Source organism: Rhinoraja longicauda, chromosome 15, assembly GCF_053455715.1.
Source record: "Rhinoraja longicauda isolate Sanriku21f chromosome 15, sRhiLon1.1, whole genome shotgun sequence".
Classification (NCBI taxonomy): Eukaryota; Metazoa; Chordata; class Chondrichthyes; order Rajiformes; family Arhynchobatidae; genus Rhinoraja; species Rhinoraja longicauda.
The window spans coordinates 45861140-45879981 of NC_135967.1; positions in this window are offsets into that span (position 1 = coordinate 45861140).

Sequence of the window (18842 nt, forward strand, 5' to 3'; positions counted from 1 at the left end):
TCGGCCCTTTGAGCCAGCACCGCCATTCAATGTGATCATGGCTGATCATTCTCAATCAGTACCCCATTCCTGCTTTCTCCCCATACCCCCTGACTCCGCTATCCTTAAGAGCTCTATCTAGCTCTCTCTTGAATGTTTTATGTTATCCTATTTTCACTCCCTACACCCAGTATGCCTGCCCCACTTCCGGGTCTACGTCCTACGGCACAGGTTACTGATTGAGAATGATCAGCCATGATCACATTGAATGGCGGTGCTGGCTCGAAGGGCCGAATGGCCTCCTCCTGCACCTATTGTCTAATGTCCTTGCCCGCGAGTCCCCGGAGAGGGATCACGCAGTGTACACGGGACGCTGGAGGCCTTCTGTGGACGTTGGGATAAAAACATAGCTACCGCGATCGCTTTTGTGTTGTGTTTTTGGACCAGCGCTAACCTCCATAAACACATACTACATTTTTAAAACTGCTAATCTTTTCACAGTAGAAAATTCTAAAAATTTGATATCCGTGTGTTAAAGTTTCTCGAAGTGCCAATTTGCACCCGTAACTAAATCAGGTCATCACAGCCTAATCAGCTTGAGGCTTCGAGGGAGAAGGGGCGAGCACAGGTAAGTGGAGCTAGCCGAGACCGGCCATCTTGGTCAGCACGGACAAGATGGGCCGAAGGGCTCTGTGCGACGATGTGACTCCAACCAAGTAGTAGGTTGTTAGTGCAGACCTGCTGGGCCGAAGGGCCTGCATGTGCACTGGCGGTCGCATGTTTGGCAGCTTTCAATGTCAGTGTATTCAATATGTGGACTTACCGCTGTGAAGCAGTAGGTGGGGACATTTCTCTGTACTCCTGACTTACGTAAACTTGTGACAGTCTCAAAGGCTGGATGGTCAACTCCAGACTATCAGCACAGCATAAAATTATAGTTATATATGCAGTATTATTAGTAGTATTATTATTGTTATTATTATCATCATACGATAGGATCGTTATTTAATTATCGCAATAATTAAATAAATGAGGCTAGAGGCAGGCCAAATGTTCCCGATGTTGGGGGAGTCCAGAACCAGGGGTTACACACTTTAAGAATAAGGGGTCGGCCATTTAGGACTGAGATGAAGAAAAACTTTTCACCCTGAGAGCTGTGAATCTGTGGAACTCTCTGACTGATGCACTAGGACACCCAGATCTCGTTAAACATCCCCTCTTCCTAACTTGACACCATTCAGATAATAATCTGCCTTTCTATTCTTACTTCCAAAGTGAATAACCTCACACTTATCTACATTAAACTGCATCTGCCATGTATCCGCCCACTCACACAACCTGTCCAAGTCACCCTGCAGCCTTATTGCATCTACCTCACAATTCACACTACCCCCCAGCTTAGTATCATCTGCAAATTTGCTAATGGTACTTTTAATCCCTTCATCTAAGTCATTAATGTATATCGTAAATAGCTGGGGTCCCAGCACCAAACCTTGCTGTACCCCACTGGTCACTGCCTGCCATTCCGAAAGGGACCCATTTATCCCCACTCTTTGCTTTCTGTCTGTCAACCAATTTTCTATCCATGTCAGTACCCTACCCCCAATACCATGTGCTCTAATTTTGCCCACTAATCTCCTATGTGGGACCTTGTCGAAGGCTTTCTGAAAGTCGAGGTACACCACATCCACTAGTTACGTCCTCAAAAAATTCCAGTGGATTTGTCAAGCATGATTTCCCCTTCGTAAATCCATGCTGACTCGGAATGATCCTGTTACTGCTATCCAAATGCTCAGCAATTTCGTCATTTATTACTAAATTATTATAATATAATTTTTATACAATATAATTAAATTATTTGTTATAATCTTATATAATCTTATAATCATATATAATTCTAATAATCATATATAATTATATATTAAATTATTATTACAGTTATTTTCATCATTCAGGATATATAATCTTATATATAATCATATATGATTATATCATAATCATATATGATTATATATGATTGTATATAATTATATATGATTATATATAAGATTATATATTCTGAATGAAGAAAATAACATTGTATTAATAATTATTTAATTATTAATAAAATAATGAGTAAATTCTGATTACAATATTATTATTTTCCTCCAATTTCTATAATATTGATTATATTATAATATAATAATTTAACAATTACAATTTTTAATATATTACAATATTATTTTCATACACATCATATAATTATTTATAATTATAATTATATATGATTACTAGACCAAGTGGACTCATTGGGCCCAAATTTCTCCTGTATTGGTGCTGCCCCTTCTCCTCGCCCACTCCCCTCTCCCCCCACCTCCCCCTCATCCCTCCAACCCCCATCTCCTCGCCCCCTCCCCAACCCATCTCCCCCCTCTCCCCTCCCCCTCATCCCTCCACCCCCCCTCAACTCCCTCCTCCCCCCTTACCCACCCCCCCACTCCACGCCCCTCAACCCCCTTATCCTCCCTCCATCCCTGCTCCCTCCCTCCCTCCCTCCCTCCCTCCCTCCCTCCCTCCCTCCCTCCCTCCCTCCCTCCCTCCCTCCCTCCCTCCCTCCCTCCCTAGGAGATCGATTTAAACTTTAAAATGTGAATAACTTTAAAAATATAACACCGATTTCAATGAAACTACTTGCATTACCATTAAAACCATGAAAGTGAGTAAGGTGGGCCTAAAATTGTCGCGCTATCGTGTACCATTTTGGCTGTAGTTCAATCACAAACAAACAAACAAGAGTTTTAGTTTATTGAGAAGAGTTGAGAATGATCAGCCATGATCACATTGAATGGCGGTGCTGGCTCGAAGGGCCGAATGGCCTCCTCCTGCGTCTATTGTCTATTACAATATTATTTTCATTAGATAAATATAAAAATGATTAGAATCATATATAATTATAATTAACAAATAATTATGTTTCAAATTAATATTGTAATAATGATTTAATAATAATAATTAAAATGATCACTAAATTATTATTACAATAGAATTATTTTCATAGAATATAATATAATTATTTTTACACATATAATTACATGTGACTGAGGTAAAATAATGATTTGATAAATGATTGCATGGGTCCAAGTTTACATGGAGCTGTGCAGACGCGGGTTTAAACCGAAGGTAGACACAAAGTGCTGGAGTAACTCAACGGGACAGGCAGCATCTATGGAGAGAAGGAATGGGTGACGTTTCGGGTCAAGACCCTTCTTTAGACCATGGAGAGGGACGCACGGGGTTAACATGGAACAGCACAGCACAGGAACAGGCCCTTCGGCCCACAATGTCTGTGCCGAACATGATGCCAATGTAAACTAAACACTGTCTTCACGTGATCCATAATCCCTCCATCACCTACATTTCCTTTCTAAAAGCCTCGTTATCGCCACTATCATATCTGCCACCACCACCACCTCTGGCAGCACGCTCCAGGCACTCACCACCATCTGTGTAAAAATACTTGCCCCTCACACCTTCTTTAAGCTTTTCCTCTCTCACCTTAAAGCTATGCCATCCAGTAACATATTCCCACCTTTTTAAGACAGATATTGTCAGGTTCTTGGTTACAAGGGTGTTATGGGGAGAAGGCAGGAGAATGGGGTTGAGAGGGAAAGGTAGATCAGCCAAGACTGAATGACGGAGTAGACTTTTTTAGTTTAGAGATACAGCGCGGAAACAGGCCCTTCGGCCCACCGAGTCTGCACCGACCAGCGGTCCCTGCACATTAACACTATCCTACACACTATTTGCACATACACCCAGCCAATTAACATACATACCTGCACGTCTTTGGAGTGTGGGAGGAAACCGAAGAGCTTGGAGAAAACCCACGCAGGTCACGGGGAGAACGTACAAACTCCGTACAGACGGCGCCCGTAGTCGGGATGGAACCCGGGTCTCTGGCGCTGTAAGCGCTGCAAGGCGGCAACTCTACCGCTGCGCTACCGTGGCCGCCCTTGATGGGCCGAATGGCTTGATTCTGCTCCAGTGACATGAATATTCTTGTAAACCACCTCTGCACCCCTTCCAAAATCTCGAAAACCTTCTTGGGATGGGCTGACTAGAACTGAACTCAAAGCTGAGAATCATTGACAAATGCTGTTGTGGCTTTTATGTGACAATACTCCATCAGAACTATTCATTCCATTGAAGCCCAGTGTCTAGACCAAGTGAACAGAGTGCAGTATTTACTGTATACCAAGTCTGTGATTTCTTTCTGACTATATTCCTTTATAGAACTTGTCCTTTGTTGGTTTGGAGCATTATCGGAAGTCTACAAAGCATTCAACTATTATAGGTGTTTTTTCCTTTAAATATTAGCCTTGAAAATCACAAGAAAATCTGTAGATGTTAGAAGATGTCAGGGGCGGCACGGTGGCGCAGCGGTAGAGTTGCTGCCTCACAGCGCCAGAGACCCGGGTTCCATCCTGACCACGGTTGCTGTCTGTACGGGGTTTGTACGTTCTCCCCGTGACCCGCGTGGGTTTTCTCCTGGATTCCCTGTATCCTCCCACACTCCAAAGACGTGCGGGTTTGTAAGGTTAATTGGCTTGGTCTAATAGTAAATTGTCCCTAGTGTGTGTAGGATAGTGTAAGTGTTCGGGTCAGTGCAGGACCATGGGTGCTTGTCTGTACGGTGTTTGTACGTTCACCCCTTGTGGGTTTTCTCCGGGTGCTCCGGTTTCCTTCCACACTCCAAGGACATGCAGGTTTGCAGGTTAATTGGCTTGGCATAATTGTAAATTGTCCCTAGTGTGTGTAGTGTTAGTGTGCGGGGATCGCTGGTCGGTACGGACTCGGTGGGCTAAAGGGCGTGCTTCTGTGCTGTATCTCTAAACTAAAGTATAAAAATCAAACTAAAATGTGAAATAAAAACAGAAAATGCCTGAAAATCAGGCTGCATCTGTGGGATGTGAAACGCAGGTAGGTTTTCATGTTAGTTTTGACAAGGGGTCTTAAATGTGAAATGTTAACTCGATTCCTTCAGACGTGACCTGACCTGAGATGTCTGAAGAAGGGTCCCGACCCAAAACGTCACCTGTCCATGTTCCCCCGAGATGCTGCCTCACTGAGTTACTCCAGCACTTTGTATCTTTTTTTCAAACCAGCATCTGCAGCCCCTTTTATTTCCACATTCTGAGTACTGATGATGATATAAGAAAATAACTGCAGATGCTGGTACAAATCGAAGGTATTTATTCACAAAATGCTGGAGTAACTCAGCAGGTCAGGCAGCATCTCAGGAGAGAAGGAATGGGTGACGTTTCGGGTCGAGACCCTTCTTCAGACTGATGTCGGGGGGGGGGGGGGGCGGGACAAAGGAAGGACATAGGTGGAGACAGGAAGATAGAGGGAGATCTGTACAGGTACTTAGGTGCAGTGACATTCTTTGTCTTTGCACACAAAGGTAGATCAGCCATGATTGAATGGCGGAGTCGACTTGTGGCGGAATCGTCAAGCATCTCTGGAGAAGAAGCTGCCAGACCCATTGAGTTACTCCAACACTTTGCGTCTAGCATCTATGGTGTAAACCAGCATCTGCACTTCCTTCCTACACGTGAGGTAGATGGGAGGTCAGGGCTGCTTTCTAGTTGTTGATGGGATGGTTCAGGTGCCTGATAACAGCTGGAAGGAAACTGTCCTTGAATCTGGAGGTGTGCGTTTTCACACTTCTTTAGCTCCAACATGAGCCATTTATGTGGGCTAATGGGACTAGCGTAGGTGGGGCATCTTGGTCAGCATGGTTATTTCTGCGCTGTACGACTCTATGACACTAAGACAAATAGGAAGTGTTGGTCAGAGGGATTTTCAAATATCAGGGCAGAATCTCACGGGGAACTATTGGACAAAGTTGGGGAGGTCATAGAGTGATACAGCGTGGAAACAGGCCCTTTGGCCCAACTTGCCCATACTGACCAACAGGTCCCAGCTACACAAGTCCAACCTGCCTGCATTTGGCCCAAATTCCCCTAAACCTGTCCTATCCATGTACCTGTCTAAATGTTTCTTAAACGTTGAGATGGTCCCTGCCACAACTACCTCCTCCGGCAGCTCGTTCTATTCACCCACCACCCTCTGTATAAAAAAAGTTGCCCCCAGGTTCCTATTAAATCTTTCCTCTCCCACTTTAAACCTATGTTCTCTGGATCTCAATTCCCCTACTCTGGGTAAAAGACTCTGTGTATTCACCTGATCTATTCCCCTCATGATCTTCTACATCTCTATAAGATCACCCCTCATCCTCTTGCGTTCCAAGGAATAGAGTCCCAACCTGCTCAACCTCTTCTGATAGCTCAGCCACTCGAGTCCTGGTAAAGCATTTCTGCACTCTTCCCAGCTTGACAACATTTGGGGCAGTCACGGTGGCACAGCGGTAGAGTTGCTGCATTACAGCGTTTGCAGCGCCGGAGACCCGGGTTCGATCCCGACTATGGGTGCCGTCTGTACGGAGTTTGTACGTTCTCCCTGTGACTGCATGGGTTTTCTCTGAGATCTTCGGTTTCCTCTCACACTCCAAAGATGTACAGGTATTTAGGTAAATTGGCTTGGTGTAAGTGTGTAAATTGTCCCGAGTGTGTGCAGGATAGTGTTAGTGTGCGGGGATCGCTGGTCGGCGCAGACTCGGTGGGCCGAAGGGCCTGTTTCTGCGCTGTATCTCTAAACTAAACTAAACTAAGGAGATGCAACACCTGTCCCTTTACCTCCCCCCTCGACTCCATCCAAGGACCCAAACAGTCTTTCCAGGTGAGGCAGAGGTTCACCTGCACCTCCTCCAACCTTATCACCTGTATCCGCTGTTCCAGGTGTCAACTTCTCTACATCGGCGAGACCAAGCGCTGGCTCGGCGATCGTTTCGCTGAACACCTCCGCTCAGTCCGTCTTAACCAACCTGATCTCCCGGTGGCTGAGCACTTCAACTCCCCCTCTCATTCCCATTCTGACCTTTCTGTCCTGGGCCTCCTCCATTGTCAGAGTGAGGCCCAGCACAAATTGGAGGAACAGCACCTCATATTTCGCTTGGGTAGTTTACACCCCAGCGGTATGAACATTGACTTCTCTAACTTCAGATAGTTCCTGCTTTCCCTCTCTATCCATCCCCTCACCCTTCCCGGTTCTCCAACTATCTTTGTCCAGCCCCCTCCCCTGACATCAGTCTGAAGAAGGGTCTCGACCCGAAACGTCACCCATTCCTACTCTCCAGAGATGTTGCCTGTCCTGCTGAGTTACTCCGGCATTTTGTGTCCACCTCTCGATTTAAACCAGCATCTGCAGTTTTCTTTCCCATACAAAGTAAACATCAGATGGGACGAGCTCCGACTGGGGCTTCTCGCTCTGACGGGGCAACGTGGGTCAATGTGGGAAGCAAGTTCTGCAAAGTGACTTTAAAAGTGACTCAGCCAAAAGATGGCCACAAATTTAAAAAAAAGGGAAAATAAAATGTTGAAAATAAAGAGGGGAAAATTTAAATGGATGTCACAAAGCAAGAAAACGAAACAGAAATTTGTCAAGGCCATGTTTCGAGATTGGAGAAGTGATTATACAAATATTATACCAAAAAAAAAACAAGTTGGAAAATACTGGGTGGAAAAATTCAGCCTGAAAAAAGAGTCAAACTATACAGTCTGTCTGACGGTTTCTGTGAAGACAAAAGGTAAACTAATATTTGGGCGATGATTTTTCCGGAAAAAGCGAGAAAAAAAATTGTACAGCCACAATAGAAAAAAAATCTCAGTCAATTAGTGTTTGAAAAGGTTTGCCTGGAACCGTTAGCTTCTCCATTGCCTTTCCTCCTCTGCTTTGCAGCTTCCGTTTACAATTTTTAGTCATTTGAGTAACGCACTTTCAGTCCTACTTTCGTTTATTTTTTAGTTTAAATGGATTTCTTAGCTCCATTGTTACAGAATACAGAATACAGAGCTTTATTTGTCATTCGGTGCCGAGGTACCGAACGAAATTACATAGCAGTCACACAAAAAAAAGAACACAAGACACATGACCCCAACACAAACGTCCATCACAGTGACTCCAAACACCCCCTCACTGTGATGGAGGCAACAAAACTTCCACTCTCTTCCACACTTCTCCCTTTGAAAATGTCGCCAGGGCAGACAGGCATTGCTAGTTCTGAAAGCAGTCAGGAGGTCTCTCGTGGAAGTGCTCAAATGGCTTGTAAAGAACAACCATTTGCCACCGAAATATTTACAAGGGCAAAGGCAACCTTCAGGAGAACACGAATCAATCAATAGATCTTCCAGTCACTGCGGTCAAGATAAATTCCCATTTAGCTACCAATTTAGTGATTTTATACAAGAGATAGACACAAAGTGCTGGAGTGACTAACCGAATAGTGAAAGGCCTGGACTGAATGGATGAGGAGAGGACTTTCCCACTAGTGGGAGAGTCTTTTGCCTCAATAACCACAGCTTCAGAATTAAAGGACGTTCCTTTAGGAAAGAGATGAGGAGGAATTTCTTTTGTCAAAGGGTGGTGAATCTGTGGAATTCATTGCCACAGAAGGCTGTGGAGGACAAGTCAATGGGTATTTTTTAAGGCAGATACAGATAGATTCTTGATTAGTACGGGTGTCAGGGGCTATAGGGAGAGGGCAGGAGAATGGGGTTGAGAGGGAAAGATAAATCAGCCATGATCGAATGGCGGAGTGGACTTGATGGGCCGAATGGCCTAATTCTGCTCCTATCACATGAATTTCGGTCAGGAAACATCTCTGGAGAGAAAGGATCCATGTTCTCCAGAAGTGCTGCCTGACCCGCTGAGTTACTCCAGCACTCTGTGAAACGTCACCTATCCATGTTCTCCAGAGATGCTGCCTGACCCGCTGAGTTACTCCAGCACTCTGTTTCTATCTTTGGTTTGAACCAGCACCTGCAGTTCTCTGTTTTGTACCTGATGGTTCTCTGCTTCTGACTGGGAAAAAGCCCCCCCCATAAAATTTGCACAAAGTCCCACACAAGTCACTGGAGTGGCTCAGCGGGTCAGGCAGCATCTCCAGAGAAATAGTTTAGCTGACATCTCGGGTCGGGGGCTTTCTTCGGACTTTATCAGATGAATTTTGCAAATGCAGGTTTAAGTGACCACAGCCATTGCGGAAGATAAAGAAGGCAATGCAAGGAAATGTTAAACTTAGCAAAGTGAATCAAGAATATGGAAGAGTGCAGCACGTCTGGAGCGGCTCTCTATATCCGTCAATTTGGCATCTAGGTATATTTGGAGTTGCAGCAGCTCCGCCACCACGTCCTCTGCCACCTGTATCCGAATTCATGGAGTTAAAGAGGGAGCAGAGGAGAACTCCCCGTCAATGGTGGATTTTGTGGAAAGTTTGTTGCGGGAAGGACTGGGGCTTCCGGCCGCCTTTGAACTACGGGTAGAGAGAGCGCACCGAGCTCTGGGTAGAGAGAGCGCACCGAGCTCTGATGTCGAAGCCGCCCGGGGATGCCCGACCGAGGTCCATGGTGGCCAAGTTGTCAAGTTACAGGATGAAAGAGGAGCTGCTTAGACTGGCCTGGCAGAATCCACTTTCCTGACCGTTCTCTCCCGGTTCCCCGGTCTCCCGGCACCCGGTACTCTCGAGAAGAGAGTTAACCCGGATCACGATTATGCGCCGGATGTGTTAAAAAAAACGGAGGGAATACACCGAAGCGAAAAGAATCCTGAAGGAGAAGAAAATCAGATTTCAAACTCCATTTCCGGCCAAGTTAAGAGTTTTCTACCAGGAGGGAACAGTGGTATATGGATCGGCGGAGGAGGCGACAGAGGATATGGCGAAGAGGGGACTCCCGGTGTCGGTCATCGAACACCCGGAGTCCCTTTTGGAGCGGATCCAGCATCTCACTTGGCGTAGTGCCGGGAGACCGGGGAACCGGGAGAGAACGGTCAGGAAAGTGGATTTCAAGGAAAAGTTACAGGCTTTTAGACGCCAGGACTCGGGAAAATGACTGAACCGAAAGGTTCGAACGGCAGAGGTGACCAAAGGAAGCGGGTGAGTCGAGTTTTGATGTTGGGGAGTTTCAGGACCCGTCTCCCATCGGAGGACAGACTTTAAGGCCTTGTTTTTACTCGTTACATTAAACGAGCATGGTATAGGCTATGAACACGGATATTACATATATGTCGGGTGGCCTCTTCTAACCGGGTAGCCGGATAGATGGACAGCTTTGGAACTGAAGAGCCACTGTTAGAAGACGGCCCTCTCCCACCTGTCAGGGGGAGAGGCAACACCTCAAAGCCCTCTCACCATCAGGGCTTTAATAGGGTCAAAATCAGGACCCCACAGTTGGAAGTCCGTTTATTTACTTTAGTGTCATTATTGTGTTTTTGTTCTGTAGTTGTTTTTTGGGGGCTGTTTCGTGCATGGATACTGGAGCTGGTATGGTTTATATACTTTTATTTCTTCTACTTATTGGACACTAAATGCAAGCAGTTAAAATAGTAACTTATAATGTGAATGGCCTTATCAATCCTATTAAGAGAAGCAAGATATTAACCAAAATAAAGAGAGATAGAGTCGAGGTGGCCTTTCTACAAGAAACACACCTGTCTGAAACAGAGCATGCTAAACTAAAACGACTGGGCTTTAAACATCAGTACTCCTCATCATATAGTGCTGGTCATAGGAGGGGGGTGGCAATATTAATCTCTAGCAATATAAGTTTTGATCCCACCTTTGAAAAGAGAGATCCAGAGGGGAGATATATCTTCATGAGAGGTAATTTAGGCGGCTCATTGGTTACTCTGTTAAATATTTACGCTCCTCCCAACTCAGATTGGAAATTTTTTAAACAAGTGTTTGATTTGATAATATCTGAAACCCAGGGAGTATTAATCTGTGGGGGGGGGGGATCTTAATGTTAGATTAAATCCTAAACTGGACTCTTCAAATGTTCATATAGCTCAGCCGAAATTGATAAATAAAAAAATTAATTTGGCAATGAATGATATTGGATTAATTGATGTATGGAGAGAACTAAATTTGTCAAAACGAGACTACACATATTTTTCTAATCCACATTTGGCATATTCTCGGATTGATTATTTTCTTACCTTTGGAAAAGACCTTCATAGGGTTGTAAGCTGCGAGGAGGGGAGCATGGACCTTTCAGATCATAGTCCTGTGTATTTAAAACTACTTCTTGATCGGTATCAAAGAGACACTTTATGGAGATTAAATACATAAGTACTGACTCATATGAAAGAACAGATTAAGAACGATATTACAGAGTATCTGGAACTAAATGACAATAATAATAATAATAATGCATTTTATTTATATAGCGCTTTTCATATACTCAAAGACGCTTTACAGAGATTTTGAGAACATAGGGAAATGAATAAATAGATAAATAAGTAAATAAATAAATGAACAGAGAAAGGAGACAGAAGGTGAGGTGACCTTCAGTGGTTGAAGGCAGTACTGAACAGGTGAGACTTCAGCGATGTTTTGAATGTGGTGAGTGTGGAGGAGTCTCTAACGGTTTGGGGTAGTGAGTTCCATAGGGTGGGAGCAGCGATGGAGAAAGCCCTGTCCCCCCAGGATCTGAGTTTGGTCCGGATGTGGGGGGATAGGAGATTGGCAGCGGCAGAGCGGAGGGTGCAGGTGGGAGTGTGCCTGTGGAGGAGGTCGGTCAGGTAGGATGGGGCCAGGTTATGGAGGGCTTTGTAGGTTATGAGGAGGATTTTGTACTGGATTCTCTGGGGGATGGGGAGCCAGTGGAGTTTATAAAGGACGGGGGTGATATGGTCACGGATCGAGGTGTGTGTGAGTAGACGGGCAGCGGAGTTTTGAATGACGAAGTTTCACCTCTGATACTGTGGGATGCATGTAAAGCGGTGCTTTGGGGCAAGATAATAGGATACAGTGCTCACATAAAGAAAGCTAGACATGAAAAGTTAGATCGGCTGAAAGTGGAACTGAAACAACTGGAACAAAACCATAAGGATACAAATGATCAAAAAATCCGAGAACTACTTGTGAAGAAGAAGAATGAAATAAATGATATTTATACAAAAGACATAGAAAAAAAGTTGATTTTTGTAAAACAGAAATATTATGATGGGGGAGGAAAAGCCAGTAAATTATTAGCCTATAAACTAATAAAACAACAGGCAGAGAATACAATTCATAAAATAAAACACCCTGTAACTAATTTTACACACTATAAATTGAAGGAAATAGAAAATTGTTTTGATATATATTTCAAAAGATTATATTTACAACCTCAAATCAGTGGGGAGAAAATGGAGGATTTCTTTAATGAGATTCATTTGCCAAAATTGACCAGTGAACAGAGTAAGTCCCTTGTAGCTGAAATAACAGAGAAAGAAGTTAGGTCTGCTATGGTACATCTTAAACCAAATAAGGCCCCGGGCCCAGACAGGTTCCCTTCAGAATGGTACCGGGTAATGGTGGACTCATTGGTCCCTACGTTACAACGTACTTTCAATTGGGTTCTCAAAGAGAACGTAATACCCCCCTCCTGGAAGGAGGCAGTAATCTCATTGATTCCGAAAGAGGGAAAAGATCAATCTGTATGCAGTAATTTTAGGCCAGTGAGCGTACTCAACCAGGATTACAACATTTTTACTCACATACTAGCCAAACGATTAGAGTGTTTGCTATCACAAATTATTAGCCTGGATTAGACAGGGTTTGTTCGAGGGAGACAAACCCAAGACAACATTAGAAGGACATTGCACATAATTGACCACATAACAAAATTTAACTTAGAGGCAGTCCTAGTGGGGTTAGATGCTGAAAAAGCTTTTGATTGTGTAAATTGGTCTTTTTTGCTTAGAGCTTTAGATAGATTTGGATTTGGATTTCACAATACTTTTATTAGTGCAAGAATTAAAATTAACGGAGTAGTTTCAAAACCATTTTTGCTAGAAAGAGGAACAAGACAGGGATGTCCAATCAGCCCCCTTTTATTTGCGGTTTTTATCGAACCTTTGAGTCAGTGGATTATCCAGAATAATAATATCAAAGGAATAGTAATGAAAGGAGGGGAACAAAAGATTTCCTTATTTGCCGATGACGTATTGGTGTATTTGTCAGACCCTGAACAGTCTTTGTTACAGTTATTTTATGTTTTGGAACAATATGGATCCTTCTCTGGCTATAAGTTAAATGTTATAAAAACACAAATTCTTAGTTTCAAATATAGCCCCTCAGTAAAAGTAAGGGAAAAGTTTAACTTGAGGTGGGATGCTGAATCCATGAGATATCTGGGAATAAACATTCCAATAGATCTGACTAAACTGCACTTGTTTAACTACCTCCCATTGAACAATAAGATCAGGGAAGACATTAGGAGGTGGGACCTAATACCTTATCTTAATTTTGGATCTCGTATTGAATCGGTCAAAATGGTTATGTTACCGAGGCTGTTGTATCTCTTTCAATCACTTCCACTAGATATATCACACCAACAATTTCAAGAATGGGATAAACATATCTCGAGGTATATTTGGCAGGGACAAAGACCAAGAATCAGATATCATATCATATCATATATATACAGCCGGAAACAGGCCTTTTCGGCCCACCAAGTCCGTGCCGCCCAGCGATCCCCGTACATTAACCTACACCCACTAGGGACAATTTTTACATTTACCCAGCCAATTAACCTACATACCTGTACGTCTTTGGAGTGTGGGAGGAAACCGAAGATCTCGGAGAAAACCCACGCAGGTCACGGGGAGAACGTACAAACTCCTTACAGTGCAGCACCCGTAGTCAGGATCGAACCTGAGTCTCCGGCGCTGCATTCGCTGTAAAGCAGCAACTCTACCGCTGCGCTACCGTGAGATACCAGGGGTTACAACTGACCAAAAATAAAGGTGGGGTTGCACTCCCGTGTTTGAAAGACTATTATGCAGCTGCTCAGCTGAGAACATTAATTTATTGGTGCAACCCCGACTATTGTGCTAGATGGAAGGAGATTGAGATTGCTATAACAGAGGAATTTCCGATTCAGGCTGCAATCGGAGGTAAGGAGTTAACAAATAAGTTAATTAATTTGGGAAACTCATGGATTCGATTATCACTTAGCGTATGGAATAAGGTCGTTACCCAAAATCATCTGAGGGATGCTGTGAAGGTTTTGAGATGGTGCACGTTTGATCCAGATTTTGTACCAAAAAGACAGGACACTAGTTTTAAAAGATGGAGTTCTCAAGGTTTGACATCATATTGCACATTTTTACATAAGGGGGCTATGAACAGCTTTGAGAATCTGAAGAGGCAATTTGGTTTGAATAATGATGATTTCTATAGATACCTTCAAATTCGCCATTATATAGATCAAATACAAAAGGAATGTGCGGAAGTAAAATGGGATAATATTTTGTTAAATGTATTTATTGATGCTTACCATGGAGGCTCGAAACAGAAAACCATCTCAAAATTATACAAGGGTTTACGGCAGAGAAAAGGCAACTCACTGTATGTAAAACAGAAATGGGAAAGGGAAGGTATTATGTGAGTGAGATACAATGGAAAACTTCAAGTTCAAATGTTTGGCGGGTGTTTTGCTGGAAAACCCTTATTAGGTTTTTTATTACACCAGTTCAAAAAAGGCATTGCACAAATTCTTCTTCATGCTGGCGACAATGTGGGTGCCTTGAGGCAAACCATTTTCACATATTTTGGTCTTGTGTAGTATCAGTGATCCCATTTTGGCAGGAGATTCATAAAGTTTTACAAAAAGTTTTTTACATGGATATTCCATTTAAATTTGAGTTTTTATATTTTGGTGCTTTACCAGTACAAAATGCTTCTATTAAAGATAAGTATCTTTTCCAGATCTTAAGTACTGCCAGCAGGAAAGCTATTACTAGGAAGTGGTTGAAACCTGGAAAACCTAATGTGGATGACTGGATTAACATTGTATATGATATTTTTATAATGGAAAGGATAACTTTTGCTTTAAGATTGCAACAGGGAATATTTTTGAAAAGGTGGGAAAAATGGATGTTGTACATCATAATAATAATAATAATAATGTATTTTATTTATATAGCGCTTTTCATATACTCAAAGACGCTTTACAGAGATTTAGAGAACATAGGGAAATTAATAAATAGATAAATAAGTAAATAAATAAACGAACAGAGAAAGGAGACAGAAGGTGAGGTGACCTTCAGTGGTTGAAGGCAGTACTGAACAGGTGAGACTTCAGCAATGTTTTGAATGTGGTGAGTGTGGAGGAGTCTCTAACGTTTTGGGGTAGTGAGTTCCATAGGGTGGGAGCAGCGATGGAGAAAGCCCTGTCCCCCCAGGATCTGAGTTTGGTCCGGATGTGGGGGGATAGGAGATTGGCAGCAGCAGAGCGGAGGGTGCAGGTGGGAGTGTGCCTGTGGAGGAGGTCGGTCAGGTAGGATGGGGCCAGGTTATGGAGGGCTTTGTAGGTTATGAGGAGGATTTTGTACTGGATTCTCTGGGGGATGGGGAGCCAGTGGAGTTTATAAAGGACGGGGGTGATATGGTCACGGATCGGGGTGTGGGCATCGTACGGCCATCATTCGTTTAAAGCGGGTCTTTGTATCCTACTTCCGTGTCCTATCTCATTTTCCTTGATTTCATACCGCTCCAGAAGTAGTGATGAAATATTATAGAGGTATACCCCAAATGTTGGTGTTAGTTGTTTTTGTTTTTGTTTTTGTGTGTAGTTAAGTTTTGGATATGATCAAATGTCCAGTAAGTCATTACCCATCCTTGTAGTGCTTCCAATACCTGTGGTATGCTTTATTTTGGGATATGCAGTATTTGTTAACTAAGGAGGGTTTAAGGTGAATGAGAATGTGTATCATTGCGGAATGTATGGAACTGGAAAATCAAAATAAAAATAGAATTATAAAAAATAAAAAAAGGAAGCGTGCAGCGCAGGAACAGGCCCTGCGGCCCACAATGCCTGTGCAGAACACGATGGCACGTTAAACTAGTTTCCCCTATATCCGCCCCTTTCCTGCATATACATGTGCCTATCCGAAAAGGTAGAGGTTTTTTAAAAATAGATACAGCACGGAAACAGGCCCTTCGGCCCACCGGGTCCGCGCCGACCAGCGACCCCCGCACACTAACACTATCCTACACCCACTCGGGACAATTCTTACATTTAAACCAATTAACCTACAAACCTGTACGTCTTTGGAGTGTGGGAGGAAACCGAGGATCTCGGAGAAAACCCACGCAGGTCACGAAGAGAACGTACAAACTCCGTACAGACGGCGCCCGTAGTCAGGATCGAACCCGGGGCTCCGGCGCTGCATTCGCTGTAAGGCAGCAACTCTAGCGCTGCGCCACCGTGACCGCCCAAAATAAAGTCGAAGATGACAATGCTCTATTGTGAATAGAATCACCGCACATTAAAAATGTAACGACATCAATATATTGCAAGATATATTTAAATAGTTTGGCCCAGCAAGATGCTGTTGAGATATGCACAATAAATGGGTGTTGCAGATAAAAGATTATTAACGCAAGACAGTAATTCTTGGTTAGTTCAGTTTAGAGATACAGCGTGGAAACAGGCCCTTCAGCCCGCCGAGCCCACGCCGACCAGCGATCCCCGCACATTAACACAGCCTACACACACTGAGCAGCACGGTAGCATAGAAACATAGAAACATAGAAAATAGGTGCAGGAGTAGGCCATTCGGCCCTTCGAGTACCTGCCTTCTCTCCATAACCCCTGATCCTTTTAGCCACAAGGGCCACATCTAACTCCCTCTTAAATATAGCCAATGAACTGGCCTCAACTACCCTCTGTGGCAGAGAATTCCACAGATTCACCACTCTCTGTGTGAAAAAAACCCTTCTCATCTCGGTCCGAAAAGACTTCCCACTTATCCTTAAACTGTAACCCCTTGTTCTGGACTTCCCCAACATCGGGAACAATCTTCCTGCATCTAGCCTGTCCAACCCCTTAAGAATTTTATAAGTTTCTATAAGATCCCCCCTCAATCTTCTAAATTCCAGCGAGTACAAGCCGAGTCTATCCAGTCCGTTAGCCCTAAGAGCTATATCTAACCCTCTCTTGAAAACATCCAGTGAATTGGCCTCCGCTGCCTTCTGTGGCAGAGAATTCCACGGATTCACAACTCTCTGGGTGAACAAATTTTTCCTCATCTTAGTCCTAAATGGCCGACCCCTTATTCTTAAACTGTGGCCCCTGGTTCTGGACTACCCCAACATCGGGAACATTTTTCCTGCCTCAAGCCTGTCCAATCCCTTAAGAATTTTATATGTTTCTATAAGATCCCTATATTCTATAAGATAGCGCAGCGGTAGAGTTGCTGCCTTACAGCGCTTACAGCGTCAGAGACCCGGGTTCGATCCTGACTATGGGTGCTTGTCTGTACGTAGTTTGTACGTTCTCCCCGGGTTTTCTTTGAGAACTTTGCTCCCTGAAGTCGATCACTATCTCCGCTTTCCTCCCACACCCCAAAGACGTACAGGTTTGTAGGTTAATTAGTAAGGTACAAATGTAAAAATAGTCCCTTGCATAGGGTAGTGTTAATGTGCGGGGATCGCTGGTCGGTGCGGACTCGGTGGGCCGAAGGGCCTGTTTTCGCACTGTGTTTCTAAACTTACAATTGACAATTTACAATTTTACCAAGCCAATTAACCTACAAACCCGTGCACCATTGGGATGTGGGAGGAAACCGGAGGTCCCGGAGAAAACCCACGTGGGTCATGGGGAGAACGTACAATCTCCGTGCAGACAGCACCCGTAGTTAGGATCGAACCCGGGTCTCTTGCGCTGTGAGGCAGCAACTCTACCGCTGTGCCACCGTGCCTCTCTCTCCACGGATGCTGCCAGACTTAGTGTTTTTATTTCTAATTTCTAGCATCTATGGTGTTTTGATTTTCTGCTGCGATTTAACCTATTGCAACTTTAACATGCCTGCGCTGAACAAGTTTTAAATCAACCATTCACTAGTCTGATTAGAATTGAGTTTGGAGAAATGAAGTGGGTCAAATAAGTAGTAAAAACAAACAGGAAATAGATGTTATTGGGTTTAAAGTGGAATTAGGATACATAATGGAGGATTAGGTTCAGTTTAGTTCCGTTTAATTTGGTTCAGTTCAGTTTTTTGTCACGTGTACTGAGATACAATGAAAAACGTTTGTGGTGTGCTAACCAGTCAGCGGAAAGACAATATATTTCCTCATACGACAGTCCCACCATCCCGGGGATTAACCTGGTGAACCTATGCTACACCGCCTCAATAGCAAGGACGTCCTTCCTCAACCGAGGAGACCAAAACTGGAGTATTGTGTGCAGTTTTGGTCTCCTAAGTTGAGGAAGGACATCCTTGCTATTGAGGCAGTGGGAGGGATGGCGGGACTGTCATATGCGGAAAGATTGGAAAGACTGGGCCTGTATTCACTGGAGTTTAGAAGGATGAGAGGGGAACTTATAGAGACGTGTAAAATTATGAAAGGACTGGACAAGATGGATGCAGGAAAAATGTTCCCAATGTTGGGGGAGTCCAGAACCAGGGGCCATAGTCCAAGAATAATGGGGAGGCCATTCAAAACTGAGGTGAGAAGAAACTTTTTCAGCCAGAGAGTTGTGAATTTGTGGAATTCTATGCCACAGAGGGCAGTGGAGGCCAATTCACTGGATGAATTTAAAAGAGAGTTAGATAGACTCTGGGGGCTAGTGGAATCAAGGGATATGGGGAGAAGGCAGGCACGGGTTACTGATTGTGGATGATCAGCCACGATCACAATGAATGGCGGTGCTGGCTCGAAGGGCCAAATGGCCTCCTCTTGCACCTATTTTCTATGTTTCCATGATCACAAT